The 17,704-nt window shown below is 39.3% G+C and overlaps 1 long non-coding RNA gene across 1 annotated transcript; it reads left to right on the top strand.

The window, feature by feature from the left end:
* Position 1: 1 nt before the first annotated feature.
* Positions 2-16,831, top strand: LOC141572074 (uncharacterized). The gene is made up of 4 exons (XR_012497132.1): positions 2-224; positions 459-535; positions 3,659-3,764; positions 13,898-16,831. It is a non-coding gene; the product is annotated as an uncharacterized LOC141572074 (long non-coding RNA).
* The last annotated feature ends 873 nt before the right edge of the window (positions 16,832-17,704 follow it).

Below are 17,704 nucleotides of genomic sequence, written 5' to 3' on the forward strand. Positions count from 1 at the left end.
TCGACCAGCTCTACAAGTATAATCTGCTTTGGGTTGGCGGGTCGCGGTACCCCTTGCCTACTGAGCCCGGGGGCGAGTGGAGGTATCCTGGCCGCCTGGCCGTCGGGCCCTCTGGCCTTGCTAGACGCTACTGTGCAAGTGGTGGCATTTGATCTTTGATCTTTACCGTAGCGCGACAGCTCCCATCAAGCAGCAATATGAGGAGTAAGCCCTCCAAGCAGGAAGTAAGTTGGAAGAAAATTCTTGGGCACCTGCGGGCATCCCTATCCCATACTAGAGTCTAGTGGCCTTGTGGGGATTTTCTCCAGGACCTCCATCCCTGGAGCCGCTACATCTTACCTACTCCTTCTTGTACATACCGGTAGCACTCACACCACTGAACATCAAGGAAGTAAAATTTTGTGGGCTGCTCAGATACTAAAGAATATCGTTGGATAACCTTTATAATTTTATTTAAGGTTAATTCAAGGATGCAGAAAACGCCCACCCATCCCACTCCTAAGCTCTTTGGACAAGGCAGGCAAAAGAATAAAAGGTATGGAATAAGATTAATTCCAGACAATTCTAATCCCTTGCCACTGTGCTGGTTACTATGTTTTTGCCCCTCCGGGTCCATTCTCTGTCTTTCCTTATCCTGCTTTGTCCAACCAAGGTGGACTTCTCTCCACTGCATTCTTGAGCTACCTTGCCCTCTGGCTTCAGGTTGAGTCAAACTACTGGTAGGTACTTCACAAAATTATTGTAAGCAGGAGATCAAAGGGTACCAAGAAAGAAAGGTCACAGTATTAGCACCTCCACTTCACCCCCATGACCCTATCCACTATTAGGGCGACCAACTCATCCCAATTTTCCCAGGACTTTCTCAGTTTTAGCATGGAAAGTCCCACCTCCTGGGACTCTCTACAGTCCCAGGAAAACCAGGATAGTTAGTCACCCAATCCACTGGCCTTCTCTTCAAAGTTTCCACCTTTAGCTGGGTTAGGATAAAAGTTCTCTCTCCTCATCTTCATTTCTTCACCTCTTCACCACTTCTCAACCCACTTCTGCCCCCACCAAAAAGAGCCTACCATCCATTCTCTTCTCTCACATCTCAGTCTATCCACCTTTCCACCCACTTTGCTATTAATTTTTAATTGATAATTCCCAAATATACATCTATACACTCCTCCCTCATGTTTGGACAGCCAACATTATTGAGGGGTTACCCTGTGACAGAAACAGTTGCAAGAATTTTGCAACCATTATCTTATTTAATCTTCAGAGTAACTTTGTAAAGTAAGTAATATTACTACCTCCATTTTAGCAAATGAGGAAATTAAACCTTTAGAAGGCTAGTAACTGGTGGAGCCCATATTCACATTCTCTTCAATCTGACTCCAGAGCTCATACTCCTCAGAAAGACCTTGCCTGAGGACCCCCTACGTTCTCCCTCTGTCCCCTGTTTTGGTTTTCCTGATAACTCTCACCTCTGCGTAAAATTTTATCTATTTGTATATTGTTGCTCCAAGAGGTCAGGCACTTTGTTTTCTTTAACACCGTATCCTCACTATCTAGAAAACTCATTCTCAAGTTTGAGCATTCATCAGAATGATCTGAAGGGGTGATAAAAATAGATTGTTAGACCCCACTCCCAGATTTTCTCATTTAGTAAGTCTCATGCGAGGCCCAAGAATTTGCATTTCTAACAAGTTCCCAGGTATTTTTAATGCTGGTGGTATGGAAACCATACTTTGAGAGCAAAGGGCTTAGTCAATTGTTGAACTAGTTAATTCAGTCACTTGAAAACTATATTATTATTCTTGAACCCCCTCTGGAAGTGAATAAATGAGATAATACTCCTGCTATTAGCATTTTCAGAACTTATTAGTATTTGCTTCTCTTTATAGAGCTCCTCTTCAGTCCAAATCAGTCTGATTTGGACAATGGGTGGAAGGGGTAAGCTAGGAAGGGAAAACATTTTATTCTTTGTATTAACTTGTGCCAAGCTAAAGAGAGTCTGTATTTGGAATTAGCAGTCTGTATTCTCAACTTTGATGAATGGCACCATAATCCATAACTCACCAATTCAGAAAACTGGGAGTCACATTGGCTCCTCTCTGTCTCTTGTTTCTCAAAGTCAATCATCCAACAAGTTCTGTTTATGAAGTTGATGGATGACAGTAAGAGAAAGGTCTGGAATGTTCACTTTGCAGGGATAAGCCAGTGAACCTATCCCGTAAATGGCTTTGTGACCTTAGAGAAGTCATTTAGCATCTCAGAGCCTTGTTTACTCTATTTGTTATTAGAAAACAATAGATTAGATCATAATTCTCAAATGGGTTTAATTGGCAGAGCATCCGGAAGTAAGGTACTATATAGGAAATATTTTGCAGTACTGACACACTTGATCTGGTCATGTAAATTAGGAAACATTTTCACTAGTAGGATCTATCATTATATTACCCAAAAACAACATAGGAAAGCAATTCTGAGATTATATGTCTCTGAAAAAATAAGCCGTGGAATGTAACATGCTTAGCTCATTCCAAAATTCTATTTATATTTGCTTGCTGACAGACAAACAAAAGCAGATTCCAAAGGCTTAAGTTTGGAGGGAAAACATTGATTAAATTATATCTTTTAGTTCATCTTTTCTGCAAATTGAGAAAGGCTACCATGTTATATTTTTAGTGCTGCTATTCCTCTGGAGTAAAGTGTGAGAACTACTTGCTTTTCTAATGTACTAGGCCGCTGAATCTTCATTCCTGGAGACACACTGCCACCATGTGGCAGGGCTTGGTCATGTCAGTCTACCTATTACTCTATCCCACGGTAAAACCTTTTTTTGGGGTGGGGGGAAGGGGGAACAGGACTTTATTGGGGAACAGTGTGTACTTCTAGGACTTTTTCCAAGTAAAGTTGTTGTCCTTTCAATCTTAGTTGTGGAGGGTGCCGTTCAGCTTCAAGTTGTTGTCCTTTTGGTCTTAGTTGTGGAGGGCACAGCTCAGCTCCAGGTCCAGTGGCCCTTGTTAGTTGCAGGGGGCGCAGCCCACCATCCCTTGCCGGAGTCGAGGAGTCCAACCAGCAACCTTGTGGTTGAGAGCCCACTGGCCCATGTAGGAATCCAACCGGCAGGCTTCAGCGTTAGGAGCGCAGAACTCCAACCACCTGAGCCACCGGGCCTGCCCATTTTTTAATTTTTAATTTAAAAATTATTCAGAGTTGTTCAAGCTTTACTTTGGTACAGTGAAATAATTGCATCTCCCAGAATCTGCTTTAAAAAATTTGTACTGTAATTCCATGTAGTTATAAAGCTTCTCTTGAAGAGTACCCTGTTTGAAGGCCAGGGCTATTTTTCTTGCTTAATGTACCCCCTGACCTTTAAAAATGGCACAGGACCTGATACATAGTGAGTGCTTAATAAATAATTGTGAAATGAATGATTAAAAAAACATGGCCTAAAAAACAAAAACAAAAAATACTGGGGCATTTTGCCAAGGCATGACGGCACACGCACCATCAGCTTTTTGTATGCTGAAGCTCCTTTACCTCAACTTTTGGCAACCTAAAGTACCTATAAAATATTCACCCACTCAGTCAACAAACTTTGAGCACCTATTTTAAACCTATGCTAGAAACAGAGAATATTAAGATAAATAAACTACAGTCTTGTTTTCAGGTTTCCATTGCTGGCTGGAGACAGACAAGCAAATAAGCTCGTGTAATAGTGTAAGTGTGTGCAAATAGCTGCAAGGCCCTGAGAGAGGAGCAGCTGACTGCCTGGGGTAAGTCGGGGAATATGACTCCTGAACTGAATTTCAAAGACAGATTGGAGTTCTCCAGGCTGGCACGGGAGGAGAAGGCATTCCAGGTATGTGTAGGGACTTGATAAAGCATGTTGTGTTTGGGGAACTGAAAATAGGTTAGTATGACTAGAATACTGGGTGTGTATGTATGTGTGGTGGGGGGTGGGGATGGCTGAAAGTTAAACAAGAAAGGAAAAATGTAGAATGCTATGCTTAAAGTTTAGTTTGTAGACAGTTATGAACTGGGTAGCTGGGGGGTGGGAGAGTTGTTAAGAAGGAGAGTGACATGGTTAGATATATATTTGAGAAAGATTATTCTGGCAGCATCTGAGGATGGGTTGGAAGGGGATTAGACTGGAGGCAGGTAGACCAGTTGTCTAAGTGGGAGGTTATGAGGACCTGAACTAAGTCAATGATAGTAACAATGGAGAGGAGGAGATGGACTGGAAAAAAACAGGCAAAATTGACAAGGTTGTTGGATGACTAACCTTGAGGGACAAGGGACAGTGGAGACAGTGTGGCTCTTATGACTCTTAAGTTTCTGGATTGGTAAATTGACAGATTGTGGTACCATTCATCAAAATTGAGAATATAGGTCACTAATTTCAAACACAGACTCACTTTAGCTTGGTACAAGTTAAAACGTAGAATAAAAGTTTGCCACTTCCTAGCTCATCCATGGCCACCCATTGTCCAAATTGGGGATCTCTCTCTCTCTCTCTCTCTCTCTCTCTCTCTCTGCTTTTCTGGTGACTAAAGAGGTGCTCCCCAGACACAGGTTCATCTCCCCATTCCATTTCCAAACTGCTATCCATACAGTACCCAAAACCTTAATTCAGCAGCTTTTTGTAGTCCATTCATATATTTTCTCTTCAATTCCTTTTTTCTTTCTGGCTGTCTCCCCAGGAAAAATGTATAAGAGAAATTCCCTGCCCTTCTTTATTCAAATTTTTTCCTCAGGCTTTTTTATTCAGTTTTTGTAAAAACCCAGGTGTTTTCATGACCCAACCTTGACCTAAAACCCTATAGAAATTTAATAGCTTGGTGGTGTCAGTGGTGTTTATTTAGACATTAGCATCTTCAGGACTTGGTCTATTGCATCTCAATCACATATGCCTCAACCAGTCTAGGGAGACTCTACTCATATATATATGTTTAGCGGCAGGAGATTCTATCATTAGGACAAAGGGGACCTGCTCCACTCTTACTTTGTATTAAATTTTTAATTGACTCTTAATGCCTGATCCCCTTCAAGACATTCCAGATAATTCAATTGTACCTAGAAGGGCAGAATCTTATAGGAATATAGTAACTCCTTCAAGCACAATTTAGTTGGAGACAGGGAAGGAATACTTCCTAGGACAGGAGGTGGTACTGTATAGATAAAACAATATTGTTCCCACTGTAGACCCAAAGAATGGTTTCACTAGTGGTATTCAACCAGGGGATATATCATGGTTGTTATAATGACCCTGCCTCTATTGAAATTCAGTGGGTGGGGCCAAAGTTGTTAAATGTCAGTGAGAAGCACAAAATAAGCAAAGAGGTAGAGGGAGAGTATTTTAGGCAGGGAAAATGGAATGGGTAAAGGCACGAAGACATGAATGATGGTAAGATTTTCAGGGAATTGTTCAACTAGTGCTTTATGATGATGGAACGGAAGGTAGGGGATAGGATGTCAAGGTTGTTGAATTAAATTCAGCTCAATAAGGATCTACAGAGTGTCTGTTTGGAGCCTGCGTATGTGCTAGATATATGAGATATATAAAGAGAACAAGACAAGATACCTTTGAAGATAAAACATATGTGCAAATAAATACATTACAAAGCAGATTTTGATGAGTGCTATAAGAAAGATATGAGATCATGCTCTGGAAGCAAGATTACAGCAGACTTTGAATATGAAACATGGAACTTTAGACATGATATAATAGTCATTCATTCAGTCTACAAACCTTTATTGAGCATTGTAATAGATTGTTAGAATAATCACAGCTCTCTGTGTCCTCTCCCTTTTTCAGTGCGATTTTGCTACACCTCCCATATAATTCCCAGTCTCTTAAATCTGGGCTGTTCTTGTTACTTGTGTTGATCAACAGAATATAGTGAAAGTAATATTGTGTATATAGCTTTTGAAGCTAAGCCTTAAGGTATTGGCATAAAACAGACAACATATGTAGGCCAATGGAACAGAATAGAGAGCCCTGAAATAAACCTATGTACGAGTATATAGGGTCTATTGACTTACAACAAAGGATCTAGGAATATACAATAGGGAAAGACCAGTCTCTTCAATAAATGGTATTGAGAAAACTGGACAGCTACATGCAAAAGAGTGAACTGTACCACTATATACCATACCAAAAAATTAACTCAAAATGGATCAAGACTTCGACCTGAAACCATAAAATTCCTAGAAGAAAACAGGCAGTAAACTCCTGTAGATCAATCTTGGCGATGCTTTTTGGGATCTGACACCTAAAGCAAAGGCAGCAAAAGCAAAAATAAACAAGTAGGGGCCGGCCAGTTAACTCAGTTGGTTAGAGCGATCTTAACAACAAGGTTGCTGGTTTGATCCCCACATGGGCCACTGTGAGCTGCGCCTTCCACAGCTAGATTGAAACAACTACTTGACTTGGAGCTGAAGGGTCCTGGAAAAACACACTTAAAGTAAATTTTTAAAGAAAGTATAGGGCCGGCCCGGTGGCTCAGGTGGTTGGAGTGCCGTGCTCCTAATGCTGCTGTGTGCTGCCGTGGGCTACTGTGGGCTACCGTGGGCTACCGTGTGCTGCCATGAGCAGGGGGAAGCCATCATGAGCGGCCGGCAACCAGCGAGAGCTGCAGTGAGCCACAGTGAGCAGCCAACTGATTGACCGGCGACTGACTGCCTCAGCCGGGCGAAGCACAAGGCTCATAACACCAGCATGGGCCAGGGAGCTGTGTCCTACACAACTAGACTGAGAAACAACAGCTTGAACCAGAGTGGAGGGGGGAGGCAGAAGAAGGGTAAAAAAAAAAGTATAAAAAACTAAAACATTAAAATGGAAAAAAAAAGAAGTGGGATGACATCAAACTAAAAAGCTTCTGCCCAGCAGAGGAACCTGTCCACAAAATGAAAAACCAACCTATTTAATGGGAGAAAGTATTTGCAAATCATATAGCTTATAAGGGGTTAATATCCAAAATATATAAAGAACTCATACAACTCAATAGCAAAAAAAAAAAGAAAAAAATCCAATTAAAAAATGGGCACAGAGGGTGGGGGGTGGGGGGTGGGAGATGAGGGTAAGGGGGATCGAATATACGGTGATGGAAGGAGAACTGACTCTGGGTGATGAACACACAATGGGATTTATAGATGATGTAATACAGAATTGTACACCTGAAATCTATGTAATTTTATTAACAATTGTCACCCCAATAAATTTAATAAAATAAAATTAAAAAAAAAAATGGGCACAGAAACTGAATAGACATTTTTTGAAAGAAAACGTACAGATGGCCAATAGGTACATGAAAAGGTGCTCAACATCACTAATCATTGGGAAAATGCAAATCACAACCACAAAATGAGATATCACCTCACATTGTTAGGTTGGTGCAATAGTAATTGTGCTTTTTGCAATTATTTTTAACCTTTTAAACCGCAATTACTTCTACACCAACCTAATAGAATAGCTGTTATCAAAAGACAAGAAATAACAAGTGTTGATGAGGATATGGAGAAAAGGGAATCCTTGTTACTGTTGATGGGAATGTAAATTGGTGCAGCCGCTATGGAAAACAGTATGGAGGGTCCTCAAAAATTAAATTACCATATTATTCAGCAATTTCACTTTGCATATTTATCTGAAGAAAATGAAAACACTAACTTAAAAAGATATATGTACACCCATGTTCACTGCAGCATTATTTACAATAGCCAAGATACGGAAACAACCTAATTATCCATCAGTAGATGAGTGGATAGAGAAGATGTGGTATATATGGTATATATGATATATATATATATACTTATATGTGTGTGTATATATATATGTATATATATTCCATGTTTCCCCGAAAATAGGACCTAACTAGAAAATAAGCCCTACCATGATTTTTCAGAATGACATCCCCTGAACATAAGCCCTAATGTGTCTTGGAGCAAAAATTAATATAAGACCCGGTCTTATTTTGGGGGAAACATGGTATGAAAGACACACACACACACACACAGGAATGTTATTCTGCCATAAAAAAGAATGAAGAATGAAATCTTGCCATTTACAACAACAGGCATGGACCTTGAGGGTATTATGCTTAGTGAAATAAGTCACAGAGAAAGACAAATACCACATGATTTTACTTACATGTGGAATCTAAAAAACAAACTGAGCTCATAGCTACAGAGAACAGATTGGTGGTTAACAGAGGCAGGGGGTGGAGGGTAGGCAAAATGGGTGAAGGGGATCAAAAGGTACAAACTTCCAGTTATAAAATAAGTCCAGGAGATGTAATGTACTGCATGGTGACTATAGTTAATAATACTGTATTGCATATTTCAAAGTTGCTAGGAGAGTAGATTGTAGAAGTTCTTATAACAAGAAAAAATATTCTGTAACTATGTATGGTGATAGATGTTACCTAGACTTATTGTAGTGATCATTTCATGATATACGCATATACATACAACATTATATTAGTTTCAGGCATACAACATAATGATTCGATATCAATAATACCCCAATAATTTAAAAATGTTTATTAAAAAGGGAGTTAGAGGATGACAGGTATGGCTGGAGACTAAGGAGAAGAGCTGCTATTTTAGAAAAATAAACACTTTGAAGAAAATATTGGAGTTTTCTAATAAAGCAGATTTTCCTGCTTGACGACCCTCTAGCAACTATCAATATGTTTTTTCATGATCCTAACCCAGATCCTTCCAATTGCATTAAGATCCATTTATAGGGTCACGGAAGAAACTTTAGAAGTCAGCTCATTCTACCTCCTCATCTAAAACAAACTGAACCCCAGAGAAGGTGTTATGTTGTCTGTAATTTACTTATATTAAATATTATAATATATAATATAAAGTTATATATGTTAAACACATGATATATGTTAAAATATTTTAGACTAGAAAGTTTGATATATGTGTATTGACTAGTTTTAGTGTAAACCTTGGAGGCTATTAGTTAACATTTGAAGTACCCTAATAAGAAACATAAATGCTAGGAATGATTAATTAGTATCTGAGAAATTCTAATTAATAGTCCATATTCCAGTAGCAGTTACAACAAGAACTTCAAACTATCTTTATCTCCAGTCATCACTAGAAGGCTGTAATATGTTTAGATGTTAGATACGGTTTTTCCTGGGTGGAAAAGAGTAGTGTCAAGCTATGTGATTTGGCTAGAAGTATTGTATTGTACAGGCACCTCCACCCTTGTCTGACCAAGATATAAGAATCTAGTGAGCCCAGTAATGGGCTGGGACCTATTCAGTCTTTTCCTCCCCATTTAGTGGGGAACCCTGCTACCTGATTCTGACTAGCAGGTTAGATGAATCCTGCTGCTAGAATACTATTTACTTAAGGTAAACCTTTCATGCAAAAAGTGCTTGGCAAAATGTCTAAAAAGATCAAGAGCTGGGACTGCATTGAGCTTACAAGTTGTATGACTGGTTTTGCCTGCTTGTTAGTAAATATTTGAGCATGTGGCAGATTTCAGTGTGAGACTTGTTTTCATCGTAACACACCACTTGGTACTAAGGTTTGGCAAAGGACTATGTGACCGATCTCTCACTGTTGGAGGTTACTGATTTCTGCCCCTCACCCCTGCAATAACAACAACCAAAAAAACCCACTCAATAATTAAGTAAATGTTTATTAATATAATATAGTTGATAAATGAACAAATTGGCTTGGGTCAGTTTGCCACAGGAGATGATTTGTCTAAAGTCAATAACAAATTGATTCTTGCCACCATTAAACGCCAAACAAATCATTTGGACCCACATTACCAAAGAGAAACGAACCAGTGTTGAGTCAAGGGAGACAATACAATATTTTAGGAAGTTAGCTTGCTACAGTCTGAAGAATGGGTTGGGAAGAAAACTACTGGAGACAGGCACACCAGTGAGGACATCGTTGATGTAGCCCAGGTGAGGCAAGAGTCAGGGGTGCAGCAGGTGCAATGGAGCAAGCCTGGCATTGGCATCAGAGAGATCCACTTACCAGGCACGTAACAGTGGGGAAGTCACTTTTCTCAGTTTCAACTTTTGCCAAACAAAATAATGATTAAATGAGATGGTATATGTTAAGACCTCCCACTCACTGATTGGCAGGCAACACGGGAGGCACTAAATAAGTGCTAATTCCTTTCACCACCATTAAACCATAAGATGAAATGATGGACTGGATGCAGAAAGACTAGTCTAATTCTAAGCAAGGGCTTAGCTTCTTCTTGTCACCAAACATTAGAAGCAACATTTGGGCTATAATTTTCTGGAATTCTCTTGCTCTTCTTGCCTGACAAGATCATTTCAAGTCAACAGACTTGCTAAGCAGAGCACTTAGTTATATTCAAAGAACAGAGATGGTAAAGACATGAAGATGTTGTCTGCCTTCAAGTAGCTTCCAGTCAATATTCTTTTTCTATCTGTTAATACTTCCGTTTCCCCCCTTTGAGCTCCCTCTAGCTTTCCAAATACTATGACATCAGATTCAACTATTATTTTTGAGAAGGAACTGATGTGCCAGGCCCTAGACTAGACCCTTCTTATATGTTATTTAATCAACACAACAAAGCTACAAGGTCGGTGCTATGTTTATAGATGAAAACTAAGACCCAGAGAAGGAAAAAGGGATTATTATTCAGGATCACATAGCTGATTGATAGTTTAGCTAGGGTTCAAATCTAGTCTTTCTAACCCAAAGTCCAGTGCTCTTCCCAGTCCTCCAGGATGTTTCTTTTCTGTATTTACAGATGCATGACCCTGTTATCTTATTAAAAGATATGTCAACTCTGTTAGAAATGCCAAGTTTTTAGGAGGCTGTTAGATGTGAATTTGCAATATAAGGATACATATTTGATCAATAAGCCCAGATGCTTATTGATCACCAAATGAAATGTGTGGTGCAGCAATGCTATAATTTTTCCATCTTGTGAAAGCAAATGAGACTTTTATATTATGACCATTAATCAAGGTATGGCTGTCACCTTGCAATCATATTGGACTCTTTTATGAATAATGTAGGAAACTTTGCAAGAATACAATTTCATTCACCCACCTCTGCCCTTTCAATCCTTGTCATATATTTATAAATCCCACAATATATTACATATACATGTGAGTATAACATATATAAATATAATTAGGGATCATTTTTGAAAAGGTCTTTCATATTTAATCCAGATATTTACCATTTCTGGTGCTCTTCATTTCTTCCTGCGGATCTGAATTTTCATCTAGTATCATTTCCTATCAGCTTCTAGAACTTCTTTTAGCATTTCTTATAACACAGGTCTGCCTGAAACAGATTCTCTCAGCTTTTGTCTACCTGCAAATGTTTTGATTTCATCTTCATTTTTGAAGAATATTTTTGTTTTTTTCTTCTATAACTTTAAAGGTGTTATCCATTGTCTTTGGCCTCCATTTCTGATGTCATCCATACCTTGTATAATTGCTCCCCTGTATGCAATATATCTTTTCTGGCTGCTTTTAAAATATAACACTTATCTTTAGTTTTCAGTAGTTTGACTAGGTGTGGATATATATGTATATCCTGCTTGGGATTTGCAGGATTGCAATATATTTCTTGGATCTGTACATTTTATCTTTCACCCATTTTAGAAAACTCTCAACTATTATCTTTTCAAATATGTTTTTGTTGATTTTCTCTGTCTGGGACCCCAATTAACATATGCTAGGACATTTAATATTTTCTTGGTTCTTGAACACTCTATTCCATATTTCTCACACTTTTTTCCCTCTTTGTATTTTAATTTGGATAATTTATACGGACCTGTCTTCAAGCAGCTGATTCTTTCCTCTGCTGTGTTCAGTCTGCTGCTAAGCCCATTGAAAAACATTCTTCTTTTCTTACATTTTATTTTTCATTTATAGCACTTCCATTTGGTTCTCTTTTATAGTTCCCACCTCTCTGCTGAAATTCCCCATCTGTTCATGCATTTTATCCACCTTTTCCACTAGAACTTTTACATATTTGTCATAGCTATTTTAAAGAGTTTAATCATTTCATTTTTTAAATTTTTTAAGAGTTTAGTCATTTTAAATCTGAGCTATCACTTCATATCTTTAATAAGATGTCTAGAGCTATCACTGCTTCTAGCACTATTTTTACACTTGTGTCTCATAATTTATTTTTTTAAATTTTTTGGGGGGAATATTGGGGAACCATGTGTTTTTCCAGGACCCATCAGCTCCATGTCAAGTCGTTGTCCTTCAATCTAGTTGTGGAGGGCGTAGTTCAGCTCCAGGTCAAGTCGTTTTTTTCAATCTAGTTGTGGAGGGTGCAGCTCACTGGCCCATGTGAGAATCGAACTGGTGACCTTGGTGTTATGAGCACTGCACTCTAACCACTGAGCCAACCAGCCGCCCCACTCATAATTTTTATTTATTTTTTATTTATTTTTTTATTAGTTTCAGGTGCACAAGACAAAGCAAAACTTAGACGTTTATCATTTATATCCCTCACACTGTGTGAACCCCCCGCCCCCCATCCACTATCCCTCTGTACGTTCCCCAAATTAATTTTTAATTAAATGTTTTTGTGTAAAAGAATTGTAGAGACCAAAATACATAGAAAAGGGCAATCTCCCTTTTGTCAGGTCACTAATGTGGGGGAAATTAGTCGGTCTTCCCTGTAGTTGAGCTGAGTCTGAGCTTTGTTGCTGCTCTAGTTAGATTCAGTTTACTACTGGTTTCAAAAGTTTTAAGGGCGTATCAGGATTTTCCCTTCAGCAGGACTCTGAACACCAACAATATTCCATTAAACTCTTTATGCTTTAAGCCAGTTCCCAAATTTCTGAACTGATCTCTTTCTACTTTACAGTTTGCCTGCTAGATTGGGAGTTACTGGAGATTTAGTCTCATGCCTGATTTCTTATGACTTGGGAGATCTTTCTCCCAGTCGTAATGGAGAAAGCATAATGACTGTGGTATCCTCAGTTAAGGCCTGCAGTGTCCCTGCTCACCTCTTTTTTTATTTTTTTTATGAGTAAATCCCTAAATAGATTCAGAAAATACTTTTTTATATGTCCCAAATAAGAAAAAAGGACATTGTAATTGAATTTCACCAGGAGCCCACAAACTGCCTGGGAAAATAACAGAAATTATCAGAATGACCCTTTTTGTTGGAACTGCAACCCAGACCAAGTGCTTAAGTACCCCGAGACTCTGTTGTAAGGTTGCAGACATCCACCCCACCACTGACTGCAACTACAGAGAAGCAATAACCACTTCAGGGTCCAGGACTATTCAGATGGTTGAAAAATCCTATTTTTAAACAGAAGACTAAAAATTATTGAGGCTCCCACCAAGATATTGCCTGGATGTAAAATATAATAAGAAACAAATGGCATGGGAAGACTTTGATTGATTTCCAAATTTTGGTCTCCTAAAATTTTTATCTAATGAGTTAAAGAAAGTAAAATACGATCTAGCCCTAAGAAGAGAGGCAGTATAGCATCTGGGCTCTGGAGTTAGAATGCCTAGATTCAATTCTGTTCTTCTTAGCCTTGTATTTAACTCCTTTGTACTTTAGTTTCTTTAGTGGTAAATTGGAGATAATGGTAGTACCTACCTCGTAGGGTTGCTGAGGATTATACAGTTAATATATAATTATTTATATTATAAGTTAATATAGAATGGTACTGGCTCATAACAAACATTATAAAAATGTTTTCAATCATTATTAGCATCAACTTTGGCAGATTCAGAAATACCAGGCTGTGTGGACAGTGATATAAATTAAAATTTGTGGCCCAAATCACCCTACCCACTCCATATACTTTAAGCCATACTCTCAGCTAAGATTTCCAAATATTTTTCCCATATAACTTAGAGATTCCTTTTCATAATTTCATAAATTCCATTCATCCTTTTAGGGCTTAATACAATTATGTGTATATCGTCCTATGTGGATATCACGAACATATAAGACTTGACAACAGGAGTCAACCTGAGTTGGCTCCTTGGCAAGCGAGGTGGCTGTAAGATGGATGGATGAAGCAGGCAGAAACTCTTCTGGCCCACTTCTAGCCTCTAGGAAAAAGAAAACAAGAGCTACTGCGGAAGACCAGAAGCACCATGAACTCTAAGTAATATGGCTTCTCAAGGGAAAATCTCACATCTCTCTTGAAATTCTGGTCCCAGAACCTAGAATATTGCTATTCATTTGATGGTCTCAAAACACTGTTGTTGAAAAGGAAACATGGTAATGTAAATACATACAAGGTCTGACAATGAAGTTCGCGAAATTGTGCTGCAGAATCCAAGACCGGAAAGAACCCAAGTGGCACTCAAGAGAGTTAGGAGAATCAGCTTTATTACGCTGGCGGGCTCAGCGGGATCCTTCCCAAAAGACTGAGCCCCTCGCAAGGATTTGAGCAGGTTTTTATGGGTTGGGGACTTCCTTGAGTTGGGGAAGGGGTAGGTGTCCTCTCGTGATTGGCTTAAGGAGTGGCTTGGAGGGGGTCATGCAGAAGTGGGCGGGGGCTTAGGCTGGGGATTTCTCTGTCTGCTGGGGCCACCATTTTAGCTCAGTTCCACGTGGCAGGGAACCATTTTAAGGTCAGTTTCCCCATCAGTTGCAACAATGTTGCTAATCTTTTTTTTATATCGGAGGGATTATTCATTACGAATTTGTACCAACGGGACAGTTAACCAAGTTTATTATTTGGAAGTGCTGAAAAGGCTGCATGAAAAAGTTAGACGACCTGAACTTTTCACCAACAATTTATGGCTCTTGCATCATGACAATGCACCAGCTCACATGGCACTGAGGGAGTTTTTAGCCAGTAACAAATAACTGTAATGGAACACCCTCCATACTCACCTGATCTGGTCCCCAGTGACTTCTTTCTTTACCCAAAGATAAAGGAAATATTGAAAGGAAGACATTTTGATGACATTCAGGACATCAAGGGTAACACAACGACTGCTCTGATGGCCATTCCAGAAAAAGAGTTCCAAAATTGCTTTGAAGGGTGGGCTAGGCACTGGCGTCAGTGCATAGTTTCCCAAGGGGAGTACTTCGAAGGTGACCTTAGTGATATTTAGCAATGGGGTATGTAGCACTTTTTCTAGGATGAGTTTGTGAACTTAATTGTCTGACCTCATATGTTGATCTCTTCTCCTTCTTGGAGCCCCACAAAAATGAAAGGAAATGAATAAACCCAGAAGGATAAAGAGCGTAGGAGACATCAGAGAATGAAAAGATGGGAAGCTAAGTGAAAAAATTAGCAGGGCTGAGAAAGCTGCATACCAAGTGTCTGCAGAGGTAGTGCTAATGAGAAGCGAGCCATTTCCTGCCACAGAGTTCCAGCTAAGCGCAAGTTCTAGAGGACCCAGGAAGAAAGACCCAGGGAGAAGAACAGGTTGAAGACAAGAGGACTGGATGAAAGTCTCTGTAAGGATCCACTAGCCTCCAAGTCCCCTCTACAATGCTGCATCTGTCAGATGATTCCTCCTCCCTGGCAGGAGTCTGGAGGTTTAGCCTGTGGAGCAATAGAACCAGAGAGGTGCCTTACTAGCAAAAGATAGATTACTTGGAAGTTTACCTACTGAACAAAAAGAAAACACGCTTCTCTATCCACTCTCACCCCATCCCCACTGTCTCCTTACTTGGTGGGTAGGTTATTCCCTCCCTAGGCATGAAAATGGGGAATTTTTCTCTGGAGAAATTGAACAGCCTCAGAAAAATAACCTAAAGAGGTAGCTTCTGTTATGAAAGCCACCAAATGACAAACTCCACACATGGATCCAGAATTCAAATCAACCTTTTAATACCTGACTCTTCAATGTAAATGGACAAAAAAAGGATTACCGAACATTTGATGAAAGCCTTCAAAATAAATAAAGGAGACTAAAACAAACCAAAAAAGGGACTAATATAATACTTGCCTCCCTTAGTTTCTGGGATGCCACACACTCTTATTTTTTGCCTACATTATCGTGCAGTCCTTCTCAATTTTCTTTGCCGAATCATCCTCATTTCCTTTACCTTTAAATGTGACAGGGTCCAAGACACTACCAACCCCAGGACCTCTTTTCTAATCCATCTATACTCACTCCTTTAGTGATCTCATCCAGCCTCATGACTTTAAATCTTATCTATATGCTCTTGACTCCCAAATATATATCTCTAGATCAATTTTGCCCCAACTTCAGACTGTATATCTCTATGCCTACTCAACCTCTCCACTTCGTGAACCTAATAGGCACCCCAAAACCAATACGTTCAAAATGTACTACTGATCTTCCCTCCCCCAAGAATCTGTACTGCTAGAGTCTTCCCCATCTTAATGAATGTCAATTTATGAGTAAATCAATATTAATAAATGTCTTTCCAGTTGCTCAAGCTGAAATACACATTGTGTATTAGATTGGGTTTCCCCAAAAGCAGACTCTGAGATAAGGATTCAAGTACAAATAGTTTATTTTAGAGAAGCAGGAGCCACTAATAAGAGAGTGAGGAAATGATATATGAAAGAGAAGACAGCTAATAAAGATGTGTTGTTATTATAATGCTAAGCGAAATAAGTCAGACAGAAAAAGTAGAGAACCATATGATTTCACAGATATGTGGTATATAAACCAAAAACAATCAAAGAACAAGACAAACAAATGAGAAACAAAAACTCATAGACACAGACAATGGTTTAGTGGTTACCAGAGGTTTAGTCGGGAGAGGGGTGGTAGATGAGAGTAAAGGGGATCAAATATATGGTGATGGAAGGACAACTGACTCTGGGTGGTGAACACACAATGTGATTTATAGATGATGTAATACAGAATTGTATACCTGAAATCTATGTAACTTTACTAACAATTGTCACCTCAATAAACTTTAATTAAAAAAAAAAAGATACGTTGTTAAGCCAGCTATCACTGATTGACTGGAACTTATCTTGTGGGAAACCGTGTAATACATGTGTCAGAATTATCCCACCTGAGGGACAAGGGAACTGGGATATTTATACACCAACTCCTGAAACTCACCATTTGAAGGCTTCCCCTACATGGGGTTAATTTCCCAGCACTTCCAGTCTAAGGTAGGAATTATTAGAGTGGCTTTCCTTTTGAACATCTCAGAAAAACCTCAGGCACAGAGATGCGGCATCTGGGGTACAACAGCACTAAGCCTTTGGAATTATCCTTAATGTCTGTTCTTTTTTTTATACCCCCTATTCAGTCCATCAGCAAATTCTGTCTTCAAAACATATCCAGAGTCCACAGCTACCACCTTCATCCAGGCCACCATCAACATTGAGATGGATCATTGTAATAACTTGCTTCCTGTCCTCCCTCTTTCCACCTTTACTCCCTGTATTAGTTTCCTAGGGCAATTGTAACAAAATTCCCCAAACAGGGTGGCTTAAAACAACAGAAATGTATTGTCTCATAGTTCTTGAGGCTACAAGTCTAAAATCAAGGTGTTGGCAGGGCTATGCGCCCTCTGAAACCTGTAGGGGAATCTATCATTGCCTTTTCCTAGTTTCAGGTGGTTTGTGGTCAATCCTTGGTGTTCCTTGGCTTGTACATGCATCACTTCAATCCTCCATCCTTACATGGTGTTTTCCCTGTGTCTCTTTACAGTCTTTCCTCTGTCCATATCTGTGTATGTGTCCAAATTTCCCCTTTTCATAAGCACATCAGTCATATTGGATTAGGGCTCATCCTAATGACCTCAT

The sequence above is a fragment of the Rhinolophus sinicus genome, linkage group LG06 (genome assembly GCF_036562045.2).
Source record: "Rhinolophus sinicus isolate RSC01 linkage group LG06, ASM3656204v1, whole genome shotgun sequence".
NCBI lineage: Eukaryota > Metazoa > Chordata > Mammalia > Chiroptera > Rhinolophidae > Rhinolophus > Rhinolophus sinicus.